The sequence below is a fragment of the Mercenaria mercenaria genome, chromosome 15 (assembly GCF_021730395.1).
Source record: "Mercenaria mercenaria strain notata chromosome 15, MADL_Memer_1, whole genome shotgun sequence".
Lineage (NCBI taxonomy): Eukaryota > Metazoa > Mollusca > Bivalvia > Venerida > Veneridae > Mercenaria > Mercenaria mercenaria.
Genome location: NC_069375.1, coordinates 65,931,332 through 65,951,877, shown reverse-complemented (window position 1 = coordinate 65,951,877; position 20,546 = coordinate 65,931,332). Strand labels below are relative to the sequence as shown.

The 20,546-nt window shown below is 36.7% G+C and overlaps 1 long non-coding RNA gene across 1 annotated transcript; it reads right to left on the bottom strand.

Annotated features, from left to right (window-relative positions):
- Positions 1-1,697: 1,697 nt before the first annotated feature.
- Positions 1,698-20,290, bottom strand: LOC123557034 (uncharacterized). The gene is made up of 7 exons (XR_008367482.1): positions 20,205-20,290; positions 18,885-18,964; positions 16,334-18,580; positions 15,962-16,108; positions 15,216-15,341; positions 13,816-13,947; positions 1,698-5,418 (listed from the first exon to the last, which is right to left on the bottom strand). It is a non-coding gene; the product is annotated as an uncharacterized LOC123557034 (long non-coding RNA).
- Between the last annotated feature and the right edge of the window lie 256 nt (positions 20,291-20,546).

Genomic DNA, 20,546 nt, shown 5'->3' with positions numbered 1-20,546 from the left:
AGTAACTGTGGCCGGAAAAAGAAGTGTCGGTTAGACTGACCTCCCCTTGATTTTGCAAATGGCGTCATAGTATGTAAGGGAAGTAACTATGGCCGGAAAAAGAAGTCGGTAAGAGTGACTTCCCTTGGATTTTGCAAATGGCGTCATGGTATGTAGGGGAAGTAACTTTGGCCGGAAAAAGAAGTCGATAAGTGATCTCCCTTTGATTTTGCAAATGGCGTCCAGAGGTAGGGGAAGTAACTGAGTAAGGAAAAAGAAGTCGGCTAGAGTGACCTCCCCTTGATTTTGCAAATGGCGTCATGGTAGGTAGGGGAAGTAACTGTAGCCGGAAAAAGAAGTCGGTAAGAGTGACCTCCCTTGGATTTTGCAAATGGCGGCCAGGGAGGTAGGGGAAGTAACTGTGGCCGGAAAAAGTATAGGTCTGTTAGTGACCTCCCCTTTAATTTACAAATGGCATCAAGGGAGGAAGGGGAAGTAACTGTGGCCTGGAAAAAAGCGGTTAGATTGACCTCCCCTTGATTTTGCAAATGGCGTCAAGGCAGGTAGGGGAAGTAACTTCGGCCGGAAATAGTAGAGACTGTTAGTGACCTCCCCTTTAACTTGCAAATGGCGTCCATGTAGGTAGGTGAAGTAACCGTGGCCGGAGAAAGAAGAGGTCTGTTGGAGTGACCTGTCCTTTAATTTACAAATGGCGTCAAGGGAGGTAGGAAAAGTAACTGCGGCCCGAAAAAGAAGAGATCTGTTAGTGACCTCCCCTTTAATTTACAAATGGCATCAAGGGAGGTAGGGGAAGTAATGGTGGCCGGAAAAAGAAGAGATCTGTTACAGTGACCTCCCCTTTAATTTGCAAATGGCGTCAGGGGAGGTAGGGGAAGTAATGGTGGACGGAAAAAGAGGTCTGTTACAGTGACCTCCCCTTTAATTTGCAAATGGCGTCAAGGGAGGTAGGGGAAGTAACTGTGGCCGGAAAAAGGAGGTCTGTTAGACTGACCCCCCTCCCCCATTTATTTTGCAAATCGTGTCAAGGGAGGTAGGGGAAGTAAATGTTGACGTACTAATTAGAGGTTGGTTAGTGACCTTTCCTTTATGTTGCAAATAGTGTCAAGGGAGGTCGGGTAAGTTAATTTAGACGGAAAAAGAAGTCGGTTAGTAACCTCTCTTTTATGTTGAAAATGGCGTCAAGGATGGTAGGGAAAGTAACTGTGAACGGAAAAGGAATAGGTCGGGTAGTGTCCTCCCCTTTTATGCAAAAGGCGTCAAGGGTGTAGAGGAAGTAACTTTGGATGTGAAAAATAGGTCTGTTAGAGTGACCTCTTTTTTATTTTGCAATGGCGTCAAGGCGGGGACTTTAACTGGAACAGAGAGGACGAGTCGGAGTAACCTCAATACATTTTGCAAATGGCGTCAAGGTAAAGTAACATTGGATCGCATAATTTGATGCGGGCAGGGCTAAACTCCCAGATATTTTGCAAATGACGTCAATAAAAGAATAATAACTATTGATGACAATATGCAAGTCGGGACGTGTTTTACAAATTGCAACTAAACTCACATGCATTTTGCAAATAGAATAGTATGAAAGAAGTAATCGTACTAAAGGAAAGTCATATTTAATGTCGGTTAGAAACATCAATTAATAATGCAATTGTATGACCTTTTATTTTAGAAATGAATAATCAACACAAGTGCATGGCGCTTTATTCAGTTATCAAGCATCAGTACAACGAACAAATAGTCACAAATGACATTGTAAAAAATAAATAACGTGTAAAAGTTCTGAAAATTATTTCTAAGATATAATACATGTGCAAAAATTCATTGAACTGAACTATACTCTCACCTCAAACAGTAAAACTCATTGAGAAGAAATGGTACGCTTACGATTATATTTAAATTTCTGAATGTCCTTAAAAATAACCAGTGAACAGGAAAAAATACAGATTACGGTATACAAAATATAAAATGTATATCATTAATAGATCTGTAAGATATGATCGGAAACATTTCAAATATGAAAATGCACTGATTTTCTTAGAATAATAAACCCAAAACTATCTAACAACAGTCATTCAAATAATTGAATTTTGACTATCATTTCAAAATCGTATTTTTTAATGTGAAAAGTTCTTGTGATTAGAAAACAAAAAGATCTAACAGTAGTTATTTAGACTTCTGTCCTGAGTTATGTCAACTGATGTATTAGCCGTTTTTTCCCCTCAAAACATTGATGCTTGTTATCTACTACAGTCGTTAAAAGATATAGAAATGGGGGGATGTGCTTGTTTCAGCATAAGATCTAAATATCTTTAACCGAGTAAACTTGAATCCGGTGTTCCAGAGTGGAAGATAATTCAGTATTACACGTTCGTATTACTTATTATTTTAGTCGTCGTATTGATTTATCTCCAGTCAAATTAATATAGATTTATCTCATCTTATCTTACTCAACCGCACGGGGCCATGTGCTATGCGTAATGTCACGCTATAGTTCGCGACATCACAATGATCGTGTTTGAAAAAAGTTAGACAGGTCTACGAAATGTATCTTTTACATTTTAATAGTTCGGTACGTATTTAAGTGTTTTCGTAAGCATTACTATACATCATTGTCTTTTTGAAGCGCCTTTATAGTCCTTGCAGTTCATATCCTTTCGCGTTCAAGTGTAGTTCCGTACTAGTGAAAATCATATTTGGATTTCTCTCCGTTTGAATCAATGAGTTTATCATGTTATAATCTATTGTTATACTCCAGTGAAAGAGCAGACTAAAAACTTAAAAGTTTGCCCACACTTCTATATTTGATTATCCCGTTTTTTTACCAATCATTCCTAAAGATGTAACGGCCTAAAGTTTATAACAAGTTTAACTTTTTTTCCTATGAAAGAAAAAGTTGCTTGAAAAGTCATTTCAGCTGCAATGGTTAATGTTAGTGCTGAGAATTAGGTGTCGGTTAAGAGTTATGCCAAACAGTGTAAACTTCAGTGTACAAATAATGAGGCCAAAATGACTTTAAAAGCTATATATAGACGACCAAGATCTCTGATTTTATCCGTACATTATGTAATTACTAGAGTATGGAATTTCGTGTCAAGCTTTCCGAGTATTACTGAAATATAACGATCCATTATACCTTGATAGACCCACTGTTTAAGAGGTGGGAAATCCAAGTACAATTTTCACTTGCACGCAACTTCAGTTGAACGCGAAAGAATATGAGTAACATATAAACTCGTAGACTTTTAACGAAAAACAAAATAGAAAATAACTATATTAAAATGTAAAAGATATCAATCTCGTAGAACTATATTACTTTTTTTCCCCAATATATATATTGCCATAACAGTAAGCGTAACGTAGCACATTGCGTGTGACGTTACACTCGTAAAATTTGTACAATTTAGTAGCATAAAATAAATTTTCTTTGATTTGTATATAAAATCGAATTATTTTTCACGCGTGAACACGAGTTTACAATTTAAATTATTCAATATTTCTATCTTACGCTGAAACAAACAAATGTCAAGAGCTAATCTCTGTCCGAAATCTATTATTAAAATTTTGTGAAAGTGGCTTTTTGTTTATAAATTGATTCATGCATATTCATTTTTGAAAGAAATTAATAATATAAAGTAGTAAATTTTTGAGACGCTTAGAAATAATTAACCAAATCAGTTTTCTATATATTTGTTGTCTCTGGCATTATTTATTAAAGACAAAATTTAATGCGCATTTTGTGTTCATGAAAATACTTGTTTTAAAAAGAAATATTCCTATAAAAATAAAGGTGCATAATTTCATGACCAATATTAAACCATACTAGAAATATTCCTAGCATCTAAAAATAGTCCGACTGTATCAATGTTAAAAAAATCCTCATTTTAACTCCAAATATTTATCTTAAAATTCAGCAAAAGCTTCTCAAATAATTGATACAATTATTAAATAAGCAAATGTTACATATTTAGGCCTCTTAAACAAGATCAACTAGAGCTATCACTAAAGGCAATTAATACCCCCAGACGCCGCTTTGGTACAGGGGTAGTAAAATGTTGTCATCATGACTTTCGACCTTCAAGTGTGAACTTGACCTTGGATCTATTGATCTAAGTTGTGCCCGCTCGACTATTCGAAAATGTTTACCAAGATATTATTATCATTGTTATCATTATTATAAATCATAAATGCAAGCGTGTGAAAGATTTTTATGTTGGTGGTGGCTGGGGAGGAGGTGGGGCGTGGGGGTGGGGGGAGGGGAGGGGGTAGTTGCGTGGAAGTAAAGGAATCTAAGACACAATGTGTGAGAGATGTAGAAAAATGTCTTAAAATTTTGAAAGTGGGTGGGAATGAGGGTAAAAGTGATAAGCGACACTTAAACACTTTAACATCATTTTAACATATGAGGCACGAGATGTACAGTGTAATCAAGTGTAAAGAAAATGTAAAATAAATCATTTTTGTCAGGGAGAGAGGTGGTGAAATAGGGTAGGGGAGGTAGGCGAAGCCGGAGAGGGTGGGGGTAGGGGAGATGACGGAAATATGAGATACAACTTTCTTTAAGAAATATATTTTGGGGATGTGTGGATAGGGCTTAAAAGTGCTGGGTATGATACCCAGTATTAAGAAACAATAGTTATAAGTCAATTGAGAAGTGTGCAATAAAAATTGTACCAATACTTTAACAAAATCTAAACCCAGTGACCTTGACCTATGAGCTACCTGACATTAAACCAAAGGGTTTCGCCCATTTCTAAATCCAATCCTTATGTTGGGTTTGATGATTATAGGACAGTAGTTAAGATATTGTGACATAAACTTGTTATAGAACTTTAACAGCCCTGTAGCAATATTTGACCCTAGTGACCTTGACCTTTAGGATGCCTGACCCTACACTAATAGATGTCTGACCATTACAATGACGAACACTTATGTGAGTTCTGATGTTAATAGGGACAGTATTTAAGAAGATACAGAGTGACACAGAGAAGCTTGCCATAAAAGTTTAACTTAAATGCAACTGTGACTGACGTCGACGCCAAGGCAAGTACTTGTAATCGCTAAATGTAAGCTGTATGACTTTTGACCTCCAAGAGTGACCTTGACTATGGACCTTGTCACCTGGATTGTGCGCTCTGCACATAGTCTTGAGGAAGTTATTAATTGATGCCAGTTTTATGAAAATCTTCCCAGCGGACACAACTGACGAACGGACCGGTAGACATGTGTGACTCCTATATAGCCCCATATACTTTGTACGTGGGAGTATTATTATATACAATGTCAGTTTTTGTCTATTCAATGCTTGTATCAGGGCGGCTGTGGTGGTGTCATGCTCTTATGCTTGTACCAGGTCTGTCGTGGATTCATCATACTGGATTTGTCCATTTGCAGATATTTCTCACTTGTGTGTTTGAAATCAAGCTGAAAATGATGATAGATAATTAAGACTCGAAATCCTTCAATGTAAAATTATTTCAAATCGGATTAAGATATATCTTCTAGTCATTTTTTTTTTCAGAATAATCTGTAACTCCGTAAGACTGCGCACTCGACATTCTCAGTGCTTGACTCTGAATTAGAGCTTTGCCAGTAAAAAAACAATCCAAGTTAAAAAGGGGCATAACTCTGTCAAAATTCAAATCAGGGTTATGGGAATTGTGTCTCCTGGTGTAGACTGATAGCAAATAACTATTTTGGATTTCAAGTCAAAAGCTTTAATAGTAACAGAGATATTTGACTTTATCAAAAGATTTAACAAAAAAGTCTAAGTTAAAAAGGGACATAATTCTGTCAAAATTCAAATCAGAGTTATGGGGATTGTTTCTCCTGGTGTAGACTTTGACGATTAACAAGTATTTTATGTTTCAAGTCAAAAGCTTTGATAGTAACAGAGATATTTGACTTTATTAAAAACTCTAACCAAAAATTCTAAGTTAAAAAGGAGCATAATTCTGTCAAAATTCAAATCAGAGTTATTGGAATTGTGTTTCCTAGTGTAGATTTTGATAGTAAATACATGTAACTATTTTGGATTTCAAGTCAAAAGCTGTAATAGTAACAGAGATATTTGACTTTATCAAAATTTTTAACAAAAGCTTCTAAGTTAAAAAGGGGCATAATTATGTCAAAATTCAAACATAGTTATGGGGATTGTTTCTCCTGGTGTAGACTTTGATGGTAAATAAGTATTTTAAGTTTCAAGTCAATAGCTTTGATAGTAACAGAGATATTTGACTTTATCAAAAACTTTAACCCAACGACGACGCCGACGCCGACGCCAGGGCGAGTACAATAAAAGTCGAGCTTAAAATGTATATATGGCGAAAAAATAACAAGAGCTGTCTGTCGGCAGCGCTCTCGACTATTCAAAGCATTGATTGAAGTAAAGGGTCAAAGTATTACCAGAGATTTTCAGACAAAAGAAAACAAGAGTGGCAGACTGCCATAAAATACGCCTGTCATCGAACTCGGCCCAATTCAAGGGCCATAATCCAAGAGTACCTGGGGCTATTTGGCTGGTTATCGAACTTGGTCGAGATACTAAGTATTATGCCAAAAAATATTGACAGCAAGTTTGGTGAAGATCGGATGAAAACTGTTAGAGTGCAGACAAGGCTAAATTCGCAGATTTCGAGTAATTCAAGGGCCATAATACAAGAGTGCCTGGGGCGATTTTGCTAGTTATTAAGTCTGGCTGAGATATTATGCCCAAAAACTTTGTCAGCAAGTGTGGTGAAGATCGGATGAAAACTGTTTGACTTAAAGAGCGAACCTGCTTTTGGACGCCGACCCCCCGCCAACCCAACACGGGTATTCACATAATACGACCCGCTCTTTCAGAGACGGGCATATAAAAATAGATAATACAAACAATGTACCTGCATTTTGTGGATTTGGGTAAGTCTTGCACTATACGGCAATATGTGACCATGCTGGTAGGCAAGTGTTCAAAGTTTCAAAGCCATATATAAAACAGTTCAGACAAAATACGGGATGGTATGCGAAACTTAACTAATTTCTATGTCAAAAAGGGCTATAACTGAGCTTACACCCTTGTCCTAGTTATGTAGTTTTGCCTACATATGTAGACAATAATGGCGAACAAGTGGTCAAATCTTCAAAGCAATATATAAAACAGTTCAGACAAAATACGGGATGGTATGCGAAACTTAACTAATTTCTATGTCAAAAAGGGCCATAACTGAGCTTACGCCCTTGTCCTAGTTATGTAGTCTTGCCTACATATGTAGACTTTAACGGCAAACAAATGGTCAAAGTTTCAAATCCATATGACAAACAAGTTTAGGCAAAATATGGACTGATATGAAAAACTTCACTGATTTCCAAGTCCAAAAAGGGCCATAATTCTGCAAAAATAGTTTACAGAGTTATGTACCCTTGCCTACAGATGGGAATCATGACGATAAACAACTGTTCAAAGTTTCAAAAACATCGACTTGTTTCCAAGTCCAAATGGGTCATAATTCAGCCAAATCCTTGACAGAGTTATGTACTCTTGCCTATACATAGAAATGTCATAATGATAAACAATTGTTCAAACTTTCAAAGCCGCATGTCAAAAAGGTTTGACAAAACATGGACTTGTACAAAAAATATACCAATTTCCAAGTCCAAAAAGGGCCATAATTCAGCCAAAATATTTGACAGAGTTATATACTCTTGCCTACAGACTGTTATAATAAACAAGTGATAATGTTTCAAAGCCATATGTCAAATACTTTGCACAAACTGTGAACTTGTACGAAAAACTTAACCAAAATTTTTAAGTTAAAATGGGCCATAATGCAGCCAAAGTCATTGATGGAGTTATGGAGTTATGTCCTCTAGCCTTAAACTGGACATGGTGATGGTACACAATTGTTGAAAGTTTCAAAGCTTTATCCCAAAAGACTTGGTCAAAATAGGGACTTGTACGAAAATTTTAACCAAGGTGTGACGCCGACGCCGACGCCAAGGTGAGTAGGATAGCTCTACTTTTTCTTCGAATAGTCGAGCTAAAGGTTGGGAATGGAAATATTTGACGAAATGTAGCATATTATAAACAAGAATTACTTGGGCAAAAAGTACACAAAACAGCTAGACAAAAGATGTTTCATTAGCCTTGTACGTACGTTTCAATTACTGCAGGCATCTGTTCCGTCCTTCTTACAAAATGTAGACTAAATTATGTTAAAAATACAACACAATGGTTGGTCACAATAAATCAAGATATGTAAAAGATCGAAATTTAGGGTGCATGAAGAAAATGGTGCTCTATAAATCTGATAGAATGTAATCATTATAATAATAACAAAACAATTGTATCATCATGGTATTATCAGTGTATAGTTTTCCAATTCAATAGCCCAGCATCCTCCCTCGAATTTCCCGACAATGAGCGCGTGTCTACTTCATGTTGATGATGAATACCGGGCTTCATTTGTATTGGTACACAAGGTACAGACATAGTTGTCATATTGTTAAGTCCAATAAGTTTCATTTTTATTTGAAGAGAACTGAAGGAGGAGTTGAAAGCACAAGAAAGTGACAGATGGGTAGAATGACAGACGGACAGTTTAACTCTATATGCCTCCCAGGTCTTCAACATCTGGGACATCAATACAATTCAGTGAATTTACATCCCCCACCGAATAAGTTGTTTTGTCAATGAGGGGGCTGTATTTTGAAAGATTTCCTGATAAACGTATGTACAAAAGGACCGTGCAATGGTTTGTTTCTTTCTATTTTTACAAAATCAAGGGGAAAAACTCTGCCCTATAGTGATCTATATTTGTGTTGAATTTCATGAAGATCCGTCCATGGATTTCTTTGTTATGTAGGAATTTATGAATATTAAAACAATTAAAGGGCAATAACTCTGGAGTTAACAAAGTGATCCTGGCGAAACTGCATGTGCACCACAGCCTCTATATTTATACAAAGTTTCATGACGGTTCATCAGTAAGTTGCATAGATACAGTCAGAAATCCGCTTTTAACCAAATCAAGAGAACAAAACTGCTTTTACGGGGCAAGGGGGATAATACAACATGTGAAAGAAAAGGTCAAGTGCTTATTAATCATCATGTAAGGTTTGGTGATTCTAGTTAAAAAAACAAAACATTTTTAATAATTAGCATTTTCAATTTTTTACCAAATTTTAGGGAAAACCTCTCCTTTTAATGAGTCAAGGGAACAAAACAACACGTGAGCAAAGGTCATGTGCTAATTAATAATCATGTGAATGTTGGGGATTCTAGTTTACATACTTTTTGAATTATAAGCATTTTCAACTTCGGACGGACGGACGCAAATGCGCACGTACGTCGCAAATGCGCACGTACGTATGGACGGATAACGCCAAAAACAATATCCCTACATTTGGCGAGGGAATGATAAATTAAAGGGGGGCAGTATTTATGTCAGATTGGTGTCAGGAACTCATTTCATATAATGTGGTGATGATGAGGAACAAGAATATTTTATGTTTGATTTACAAAATAGATCATTCAACAAGAGCTGTCGCAGGACAGCAACGCTGGACTATTCAACAGCCTTGTCAATTAAAAGAATAGAAAAGTTGAAAAAGGGGCATATTTTTTAACTTGCAAAACAGGGTTATGGAACTTGTACAATGCATATCAGCTCATAACGATGGACAATTTTGTGAAGTTTCAATCCATTCCCATTAGTGGGTACTGAGATACCAGCTTGCATACAAAAACTTAACCAAGAACTGCTAAGTCAACAAAGGGACATAATTTTGTAAAAAAAAAAAGGAAAATTTATGGAACCTGTGCACTGCATATCAGATCATGACTGTGAGCAAGTGTGTAAAGTTTCAATCCATTCCCATTAGTTGGTACTGAGATACCAGCTTACATAAAAAATCTTAACCAAGAACTGCTAAGTCAACAAAGGGACATAATTTTGTAAAAAAAAAAGAAAATTTATGGAACCTGTGCACTGCATATCAGATCATGACTGTGAGCAAGTGTGTAAAGTTTCAATCCATTCCCATTAGTTGGTACTGAGATACCAGCTTACATACAAAAACTTAACCAAGAACTGCTAAGTCAACAAAGGGACATAATTTTGTAAAAAAAAAAGAAAATTTATGGAACCTGTGCACTGCATATCAGATCATGACAGTGAGCAAGTGTGTAAAGTTTCAATCCATTCCCATTAGTTGGTACTGAGATACCAGCTTACATAGATAAATCTTAACCAAGAACTGCTAAGTCAACAAAGGGACATAATTTTGTAAAAAAAAAGAAAATTTATGGAACCTGTGCACTGCATATCAGCTCATGACAGTGAGCAAGTGTGTAAAGTTTCAATCCATTCCCATTAGTTGGTACTGAGATACCAGCTTACATACAAAAACTTAACCAAGAACTGCTAAGTCAACAAAGGGACATAATTTTGTAAAAAAAAAGAAAATTTATGGAACCTGTGCACTACATATCAGATCATGACAGTGAGCAAGTGTGTAAAGTTTCAATCCATTCCCATTAGTTGGTACTGAGATACCAGCTTACATAAAAAATCTTAACCAAGAACTGCTAAGTCGGACAAGAGCTGTCACAGGAGACAGCGCGCTCGACTATTTCGATGCTGGATAGTGAAACGGCACATTTGACGAAGCTTGAGCTGTCACTGGAGTGTTCAATGACTCCAACGTGGATGAAATATTGGATAATAGATTGAGTCTGTGTCGAAAGTATTAAGTAATAAGAGATAAGGATCAAGTGTATCAAAACATTAAATATTAAGTATAATTCTCAGCACAAAGGGGGCATAATTCATGAAATATTGGTGCAAGAGTAATGCACCTTATGTCATGCTGAATCAAATCCATTTAGAAATAACCTGAGATATAGTGAAAATGCATCAAATTTAACCATTAATTCTAAGTAAAAGGGGCATAATTCATGAAAAATTGGTGAAGGAGTTATAGACATTGTGTCATATGATGTGGGACATAAGGTGAAACAACTATTTTAAGTTTGAATTAAATCCATTCAGTAATAATTGAGTTAGAGTGAAAGTGCATCAAAACTTTAACCTGAAATTATAAGTTGAAAGGGATAGAATTCATGAAAAATTGGTGCAAGAGTTATGGCCCTTGTGTCATATGATGTGAGTGATGATGTTGAACAACTATTTTAAGTTTGAATCAAATCCATTTAATAATAACTGAGATAGAGTGAAAGTGCACCAAAATTTTAACATGAAATTCTAAGTAAAAAAGGGGAGATAATTCATGAAATATTGGTGCCAGAGTTATAACCCTTGTGCCATATGATGCGGGTGATGATGTTAAACAACTTTTTTAAGTCTGAATCAAATCCATTTAGTAATACCCGAGATAAAGTGAAAGTGCACCAAAACTTTAACCTGAAATTCTAAGTAAAAAGTGGGATAATTCATGAAATATTGGTGCCAGAGTTATAACCCTTGTGCCATATGATGTGGGTGATGATGTTAAACAACTTTTTAAAGTTTGAATCAATTCCATTTAGTAATAATTGAGATAAAGTGAAAGTGTACCAAAACTGTAACCTGAAATTCTTAGTAAAAAGGGGGATAATTCATGAAATATTGGTGCTAGAGTTATGACCCTTGTGCCATATGATGTGGGTGATGATGAGGAACAACTCTTTTAAGCTTGAAGTAAATCCATCAAGTAATAACAAAGATAAAGAGAAATTGTATCAAAACTTTAACCAAAGTGCGGACGAATAATTTTGTAAAAAATGCACAGTAGAGTTATTGAACCTGTGCATTTCATGTCAGTTCATCACAGTGAACAAGTTTTGTGAAGTTTCAACCAATTCCTGTTAGTGTGTACTGAGATACCAGCTTACATACAAGAGCACCGCCAAGCGGGGCAATATACGCCCGAAGGGTTACATCAGAGGATGGGAGTAAAATTTAAAGAACTTGACTGTTGAAGCCAAAAGGACAGGAACAACAAAAAGAAGAAATTCCTAAAAAAAATTCAAAGTCCACAAAAAATTCTTATCAGGTAAAGTTATGCCAAAATACATCTAAAAATTGGATGTACCATCCATGTTGTACCACAGAAAAGTGGCCTTGGTTTTTTTCCCTATGACCAACAATAAAAAAGTTTCAAAATAAGCTTTTTATAGTAACAAGAAAGGAAAGTAATACAAAAAAACATTATTGTAAGAGAACAAAAGAGGGATCTGCCAAATAAAAACAAGAGCACTGCAATGCAGAAAAATATACACAATGCAAAGTCATATATGACCTTTGACCCCTAAGTGTGACCTTGACCTTGAAGCAAGTCATCCAAAGCATGCGCTCTGCACGTCGCCTCAGTGTGGTGAACATTTGTGCCAAGTTTCTTTGAAATCCTTCAAGCAGTTCAAGAGTTACAGAGCGGACACAGCAAAGTGATATATGACCTTTCACTCCTAAGTGTGACCTTGACCTTGAAGCTAGTCATCCAAAACAAGCGCTCTGCACATCGTCTCAGTGTGGTGAACATTTGTGCCAAGTTTCTTTGAAATCCTTCAAGCAGTTCAAGAGTTACAGAGCGGACACGAAACACACTCATATGACCTTTGAACCCTAAGTGTGACCTTGACCTTGAAGCTAGTCATCCGAAACATGCGCTCTGCACGTCGCCTCAGTGTGGTGAACATTTGTGCCGAGTTTCTTTGAAATCCTTCAAGCAGTTCAAGAGTTACAGAGCGGACACAGCAAAGTGATATATTTATTATATTATACCAGATTTATATAGCGCCCTTTTCATGACCAATTTCACGTTCAAAGACGCTTTACATAGTTCAATGCAGCCACACAGGGCGCATAATTCATCCTCTACTAGTACAGACACAGAGCGATCTGACCAGAGGGACAGAGTGAGACAAAGCCCCCACGACAGAGAGATCAGAAATCAGATACAGGCTTGTCCGGCTAACTTAGCCTAGCTCGTTGCGAATAGACAGCCTGGTTCTTTAACGTGCCCAGTGTATAGCACTGATACACGCAAGTATTGCCTGGGTTCCTGACCAGTACACCTCTAGTTGGGTGGGAAACACTGAAAAGCGTTTCTGAAAATTCCCGAGTAGCTGCCGGGGATCGAACCCCAGACCTCAGGATTGGAAGGCCAGTGTGCAAACCACTGAGCTATCCAACCTTTCACTCCTAAGTGTGACCTTGACCTTGAAGCTAGTCATCCAAAACAAGCGCTCTGCACATCGTCTTAGTGTGGTGAACAATTGTGCCAAGTTTCTTTGAAATCCTTCAAGCAGTTCAAGAGTTACATAGCGGACACGAAACACACTCATATGACCTTTGAACCCTAAGTGTGACCTTGGCCTTGAAGCTAGTCATCCGAGACATGCGCTTTGCACGTCATCTCCGTGAGGTGAACATTTGTGTCAAGTTTCTTTGAAATCCTTCAAGGGGTTCAAGTGATATAGAGCGGACACGAAATTGCTAACGGACGGACAGACACCGGCGTCATAACATAATACGTCCCTTCGGGCGTATGATAAAACCTTAACTAAAAATTTCTAAGTAGAAAAGGGGGCATAATTTTGTAAAAAAAGCAAAACAGAGTTATGGATCCTGTGCAGTGTAAGTCAGTTTATTACAGTGAATAAGTGTGTGAAGTTTCAATCCATTCCTACAAGTGATTACCGAGATACCAGCTTACATACAAAACTTTACTAAATCGGGACATAATTCGTATAGTGCTTCGAATAAACTATGACAAGATTAGTCATAAATTGCTTACAGATATAGAGCCGTCAATATAAAACAAAATTTTGAAAGGTATTACCTGATATGCGTCGGACTGTCAGCTGTCGGAAACAACAAGCACACGGCGGCAAAATGATATTTCTTTTCTGCAATCTGTTCTTTTTCTATGTCTTTCAATAATATCAAACACTGTCTTCTTGCCTTTTTCGACCTGAAATAAATCATATTTTATAGACCTGGTGCTGCAATAACCGGAGAAATCCATAAAATGTAATGAAAAGATGCTAACTATCGCTCGATTGTCAGACATGTCTTTTTACAGTCACGCTCCAGACAACTCTTGACTATAACATAATTGAGCCGTGCCATGAGAAAACCAACCTGAAATTCTAAGTACAAAGGGGATAATGCATGAAATTCTGGTGCCTGAGTTATGACCCTTGTGCCATATTTTGTGGGTGATGATGAGGAATAACTATTTTAAGTTTGAAGCAAATCCATCAAGTAACAACAAAGATAAAGAGAAATTGCATCAAAACTTTAACCAATTTGCGGACGCGGAAGGACGCCGACGCCGACGCTGGCGGCGGGTCAAGTAGGACAGCTCTCCATACTTCGTATAGTCGAGGTAAAAATAATGAAGTTCCAACAATATTTACATGTCCACTTCATGTTTCACTGTAATTGGGTGGACACTATATGAGAAGTTGAGTACACGATGTTCTGATGTAGTTATAATATTTCAAAGTCCGAAGAAATGTCATTACTTCGAAAGAATATGATATCAAAATCCCGACAATATGTGCATTTTAATTAACCCTTAGCCTGCTGGCGGCAAAGTGATTCTGCCTTTGCGACCAGTGCAGACCAAGATCAGCCTGCATATCCGTGCAGTCTGATCATGGTCTGCACTGTTCGCTATTCAGTCAATAAATTTTCATTGAACACCCCTTTTAATATCAAATGGTATTGCCCAAATTGAATGATGGACCAGTCCATTTCAGAAATTTAGCAGTTTAAGGGTTAAAAATGATAGTGAGAAATCTTTCATGTGTACGTTTGTATTGCATTATTAGAAATGACAGCATATGATACTAAATTAATTTCAAAGTCTATTTTGTGAAGCAGTCGACCCGGATCCACGAGTTACTAATTGATGTACTTTGATACAGAGCACATGTTTCATTTTAGATTTGATAACTGGTAATTAACTGCCATGTTATAAATCCTCTTATATCATATGGATATTTATCTTATTAGGTTTAGTTAATGGAAAATTTAAAAAAACTACCAGTCAATGTTACACAACTTGTCAAATTTCTCTATAACGTTAAGGTAAAATAAATGTTTGTCACAAACAAGATGTGAGCCTATATCAACAGTAGCGTTCCGTGTGCCTGTAGTGACATTTTAACCTGTTTCGGATAAGTTCAAGATAAGTCGCGTAAATGGCAGTCCTTAAGTAATTTAGTAGCCTACCTTATTACTATATCTCTGATGTACACCCTCAAAAGGGTGTCAGGGCACCTCTGGTTATCGGTATCTTCATGGTACCAGCAAAGCAGTCCTATAGTAACTGTAGTTCCATCAACTAAAATTTTCTTCCTGTCAATCAATAAATTAAATAGCCACATTGTTTTTTCCTGGGTTTCTCACTAGTATTTACTTTATGGAAACCTAAGTTTTTCAACTTTTTTTATAAAATGAAAAGACACTTTTACTCCGGTTTATTTTTTTACTGACTCATAAGAAAATACAATTTCGTATCAAAATCTTATAGGTTTGAGACTCACACATCGATACTCGCGGATTCGAACCACGTCTCATGCTGATATGGCAAAAAAAAAAACGCTTGCATTTTTCAGACGACAGCACTGCAATGAGCCAAATAGAATTTTCTTGACGTAAAATTACATCAGCCATGAAAACCTTTCAAACTTCATAGTGAAACTAAACTGAATTACCGACATATGTATTCAATGTGCATTATACTAGTATGAGCCGCGCCATGAAAAAAAACAACATGGTGCATTTGCGACCAGCATGGATCCAGACCAGCCTGCGCATCGCTTTCAAAGCCTATTGCAATCAGAGAAACCATTAGCGAACAGCATGGATCCTGACCAGACTGTGGGATGCGCAGGCTGGTCTGGATCCATGCTGGTCGCAAAGCCACCATGTTGGTTTTCTCATGGCGCGGCTCATATTTATAAGCAAGTCCTTACGTGTATGTATGGTCCAAGAAGTCGCTTCTCTTGGAATAGTTCTCACTTTCTCATCCAATACTTCGAGTTTTACTTCATCGAAGCCAGAAACTGTATGCGCATTCATAAGCTCTTGAATTTCTCCGGAGGAAAATCGCCCCGATCTTTCTGAAGGTTTAAAGTTATGCACTGCTGACAGAAAACTAATTATAATTATTCAACATTTACAAACAAAGAAAATTTAAACAATGTAGACCTAAATGATAACCAGAAAATACCAAATTTGGAGAAAATTTATAAAAAATGAAAATATATGTGCATAACTTGGTAGAAAACTACAAGCCTAATGAAAGCTAGCCAAAAATAAACTTATTGTACCGACAAATTGCATACCTCATTCTGCTCAGAGAAAAGGCAAAGCTGAACTGTCCACTAAACCATTGTGAAATCTCCAAAATGACGGCCTTACACGTGCTTGTATAGCCAGCATCATCAGCCAGAGCTGCACTGTTCGTTTAACCACCGTGAATTCTACCTCTTGACTTCCGTAAACGTGCTTGTAGTCAATATCAAGCTCCATAGCTGCACCATCCACTAAGCCATTGTGATATCTACAACATTATATCTTCGCACGTGCTTGTAGTCAACATCAGCTACCATTCTGGAAACATCTGTAGAGAAATGCTTATAAAACAGGATAATATAAGTAGTAATACGTACCTGTCTCGGTAAAAAGAAACGCACATTTTGTTTGATCAGCATTTCGACATCCGTCTGTGTCTTTATTCTCCAAATACCCCGACATTCTAGTAGAAGAAAACAGCAATACGAAACAAACAGAACAAAAAGCTGAAATAAAACAGAACAATTGCGCGCGTTTACTCAGATGCCATCTGCACGTTATGTCTGTCGTCTACGTATTTCATGGTATGTCTTTGAAGCAATCTGAAATTGATGGGACAAGTAAAAATTTTAAAACATGCCTCAATATTTAGATTATTCAGGAATAAATCAAGCAATAATATATTGCTAATGGTGGAAAGAAAAACACCTTGTAACGGAAAGAAAGACCAAAAACCCAACGCTACAAACAACTCGCAACAACAGACAAAAACTTTTTTGACAAAACAGAACACGAAGACCACAATGAAAACACCACCACGAACACTAAAACACCGCCACGAACACTAAAAAACACCGTCATAAACACCACCACAGACATATAAACACCGTTACAAACACCAAAACACCGCCATGAACACTAAAACACCACCACAAACACCACCACAAACTCTAAAACACCGGAACAAACACTAAAACACCACCACAAACATTAAAACACCAACACAAACACTAAAACGCCGCCACAAACACCACCACTGACACAAACGCACCACCACTGCATCACCACCAAGTAGCCATTGTAAACAAATCAATGACAGAACGGTGTTACGAAACAAAAACATACATATACTGGGTTATCAATAAGCGCACCGATTATCTAGACATTTGTTTTAAATTCAATTTTCACCTGAATTCGCTTACATGTCTTAGTTAGATTTAGACTAAGTTAACCGTTTACCACGTGATCGGTTGCAATATTTCTCTCACTGCTGTTTGTAGTCTTGAACGTCGGTCATCCAATTATACCATTGCCTGGATTTAGATGTAAGCTTCCATGGTAACCCTGTTATATCTATAGATACAGAGAGGCATGTGTAAAGAGAGAAAGAAACAAATCATAATGTATGCGCAAGAAAGGACAAAGTAAACATACACTACCTATATGCTCCAAATTCTGTTGTATAACTTTGCACCTGTGACCGTCAGACATCCATTTATTTCATTGCCTAGATGTAGAGGTACGTTTCCATGGTAACCCTGTTGAGTGTATAGAGAGGCATTGTAACACGAAAAACAAACATATCAAAGTGTTGCCACAAAAGAAGAAAAAGTATATATACACACCCAATATGCTCCAGTATCTGCTGTATAACTTTGCTCATCTGCACGTCGGTCATCCTTTATACCGTTCCCTAGCTGTAGCGGTACGTTTCCATGGTAACCCTGTTGTGTGTACAGATACAGAAAGTCATGTTTAAAGACAGAAAGAAACATATCAAAATGTTTACACAAAAAAAAGGAAAAATATACATACACTACCTAAATGGTCCAAAATCTGTTGTATAACTGTGTACATCTGAACGGCGATCATTCATTACACTATTGCCTAGATGTGAACGTACTTTTCCATGGAAACCCTGTTGAGTGTATAGATACAGAGAAAGAGGCATGTGTAAAACAAGAAACAAATATATAATAGTTTTGCTACAAAAAAGTAAACATACACACTATATGTGCTCCAAAATCTGTTGTATAACTTTGTACATCTGAACGTCGATCTTCCATTATACCGCTGCCTAGATGTTACTTATGTTTCTATGGAAACCCTGTTGAGTGTATAGATACAGAAAGGCATGTGTAAAGATATAAAGAAACAAATCATAATGTCTACACAGAAAAGAAAAGTAAACATACACCCCCAATATGCCCCAAAATCTGCTTTATCTAACTTTACACATATGAACGTCCGTCATCCAAACCATTGCCTAGATGTAGAGGTACGTTTCCATGGTAACCCTGTTGAGAGTATAGATACAGAAAGGCATGTGTAAAACGGGAAACAAATTCATCAAAGTGTTGCCATAAGAAAGGAAAAGTAAACATACGCACCACATATGTGCTCCAAGATCTGCTGTATAACTCTGTACATCTGAACGTCGGTCATCCATTTATTTCACTGCATAGAAGTAGATGTATGTTTCCATGGTAACCCTGTTGAGTGTTTAAGACACAGAAATGCATGTGCATGAATAGAAATAAATATTAATTCTAGTGGTACCCTCAGCCATTCCAGACAAAGAAAATGTGAAAATATACATACCATTTATGCTCCAGATCTGACAACACCTTCGTCCATGATCTGTATGTATGTTCTTGATATTTGCCACTTATAGACACAACCTATAATGCATTAAAAAGAAGACATGATTTTGTTAAACGTAAATAAAACTATTTTATAAAACATGTTTTCATGGCAACACCAATTGCATGAGACAAATGACTAAATATCAGTGAAGGCGATCCATGAACAATATTACAGCAAAGCTTCTGAACGTCGGTTGTCAGCCTAGCAGATGAAGATCTACGTTTCCATGGTAATCAAACTGAGTATATACAAGTGAAATAAGGGACACAGTTTCTTCAATTTCAACCAAAAATTCTTTAACATTAATACGGAAGTAAATTTGATGAGATGGATGTCTTGCATTCAGTTTCAATCGTTACTGAGTTACACCTTGATACGCGAAACTTTATAAGCCGAAATAAAACCATAATTTAAATTCAATTCAACCAAGAGTTATTCAGCTTTAGTATTTTGGTAGGTTTAGGGACTTGAAAGCATTATGTGAAATTTCAATCCAATACAAATGTCATGTAGTTGTTACTGAAATATGGCTTGATCGTTGCATGCAAAATGTAACCGAATTTTCTGAGTCGATAAAATATGATACTTGGAATTTAATTCTAGCAAGAGTAATTTAACTTGTCGACTACAGAAGATTCGGTGACTGAGAAAAAATTGTAAAGTTTCAAACCAATACATACAGATATTACTGAGATACAGCTTGGGTTACTTGCATGCAAACTTTAACCAAATTTTCTAAATCAAAACGGCCATAAGTTGTATTAATTTCAACCAAGAGTTATCCAACTTAGTTATTGAAGTAGTTTTGATGACTAAGAGGCATGGAGTGAAGAAGAGTCAATCCTTATTGGGATACAGCTAGATAGTTAATTGTATGCAAAACGTAAAGCAAAGGGCTACAATTTGTATGAAAATCAATTAAGAGTTATCTAACTTTGTTATTTTGTAGGTTTGGTGGCTGGAAAGCGTTATGTACATTTTTTTTTCTTTTCTTTTTCTTTTAGGTCCTGATTTCTGTAGGTTTGGTGACTGGAAAGCGCTATGTGCAGTTTCAATTCAATTCATACAATTTTTTTTAAAGATATGATCTTGCACATAGAATTCAAAAAAAAAATGTGACGCCGACGCCTGTGTGAGTAGAATAGCTCTTATTATTCTTCGGAATGTTGAGCTAAAATACATACAGGTACATGTAAGAGCACAAACAAATATTAGTACTAGTACTAGTGTTGCCTTCATGATTCATGGCAAAAAGGGAAAAGAAACCATACACACCCAGTATACTCCGAATCTAAAAGCACGTCCATCTAAGATCTGTTTGCGTCATCTTATGGTTTTGATCGTTTCCACAAAGCCACAACCTAAAATGCAAGAAATAAAAAAAAATCATGATGCTGACAAACGTAACGCTTGTCATTAAAACTGTCAAAACATTATAAACAGTTTCCAGGGCAACAACTCGAAATAAATGGAGGCGATCTATGAACAATATTACAGAGCAGCTACTGAACGTGGATCATACATTTCTCTCATTATGTACATTTACGCAGCCATCATATTAAGTGTATAAAATATAGAAAGACATGAATAATAAGAGCTGTACATTGACAGCGCGCT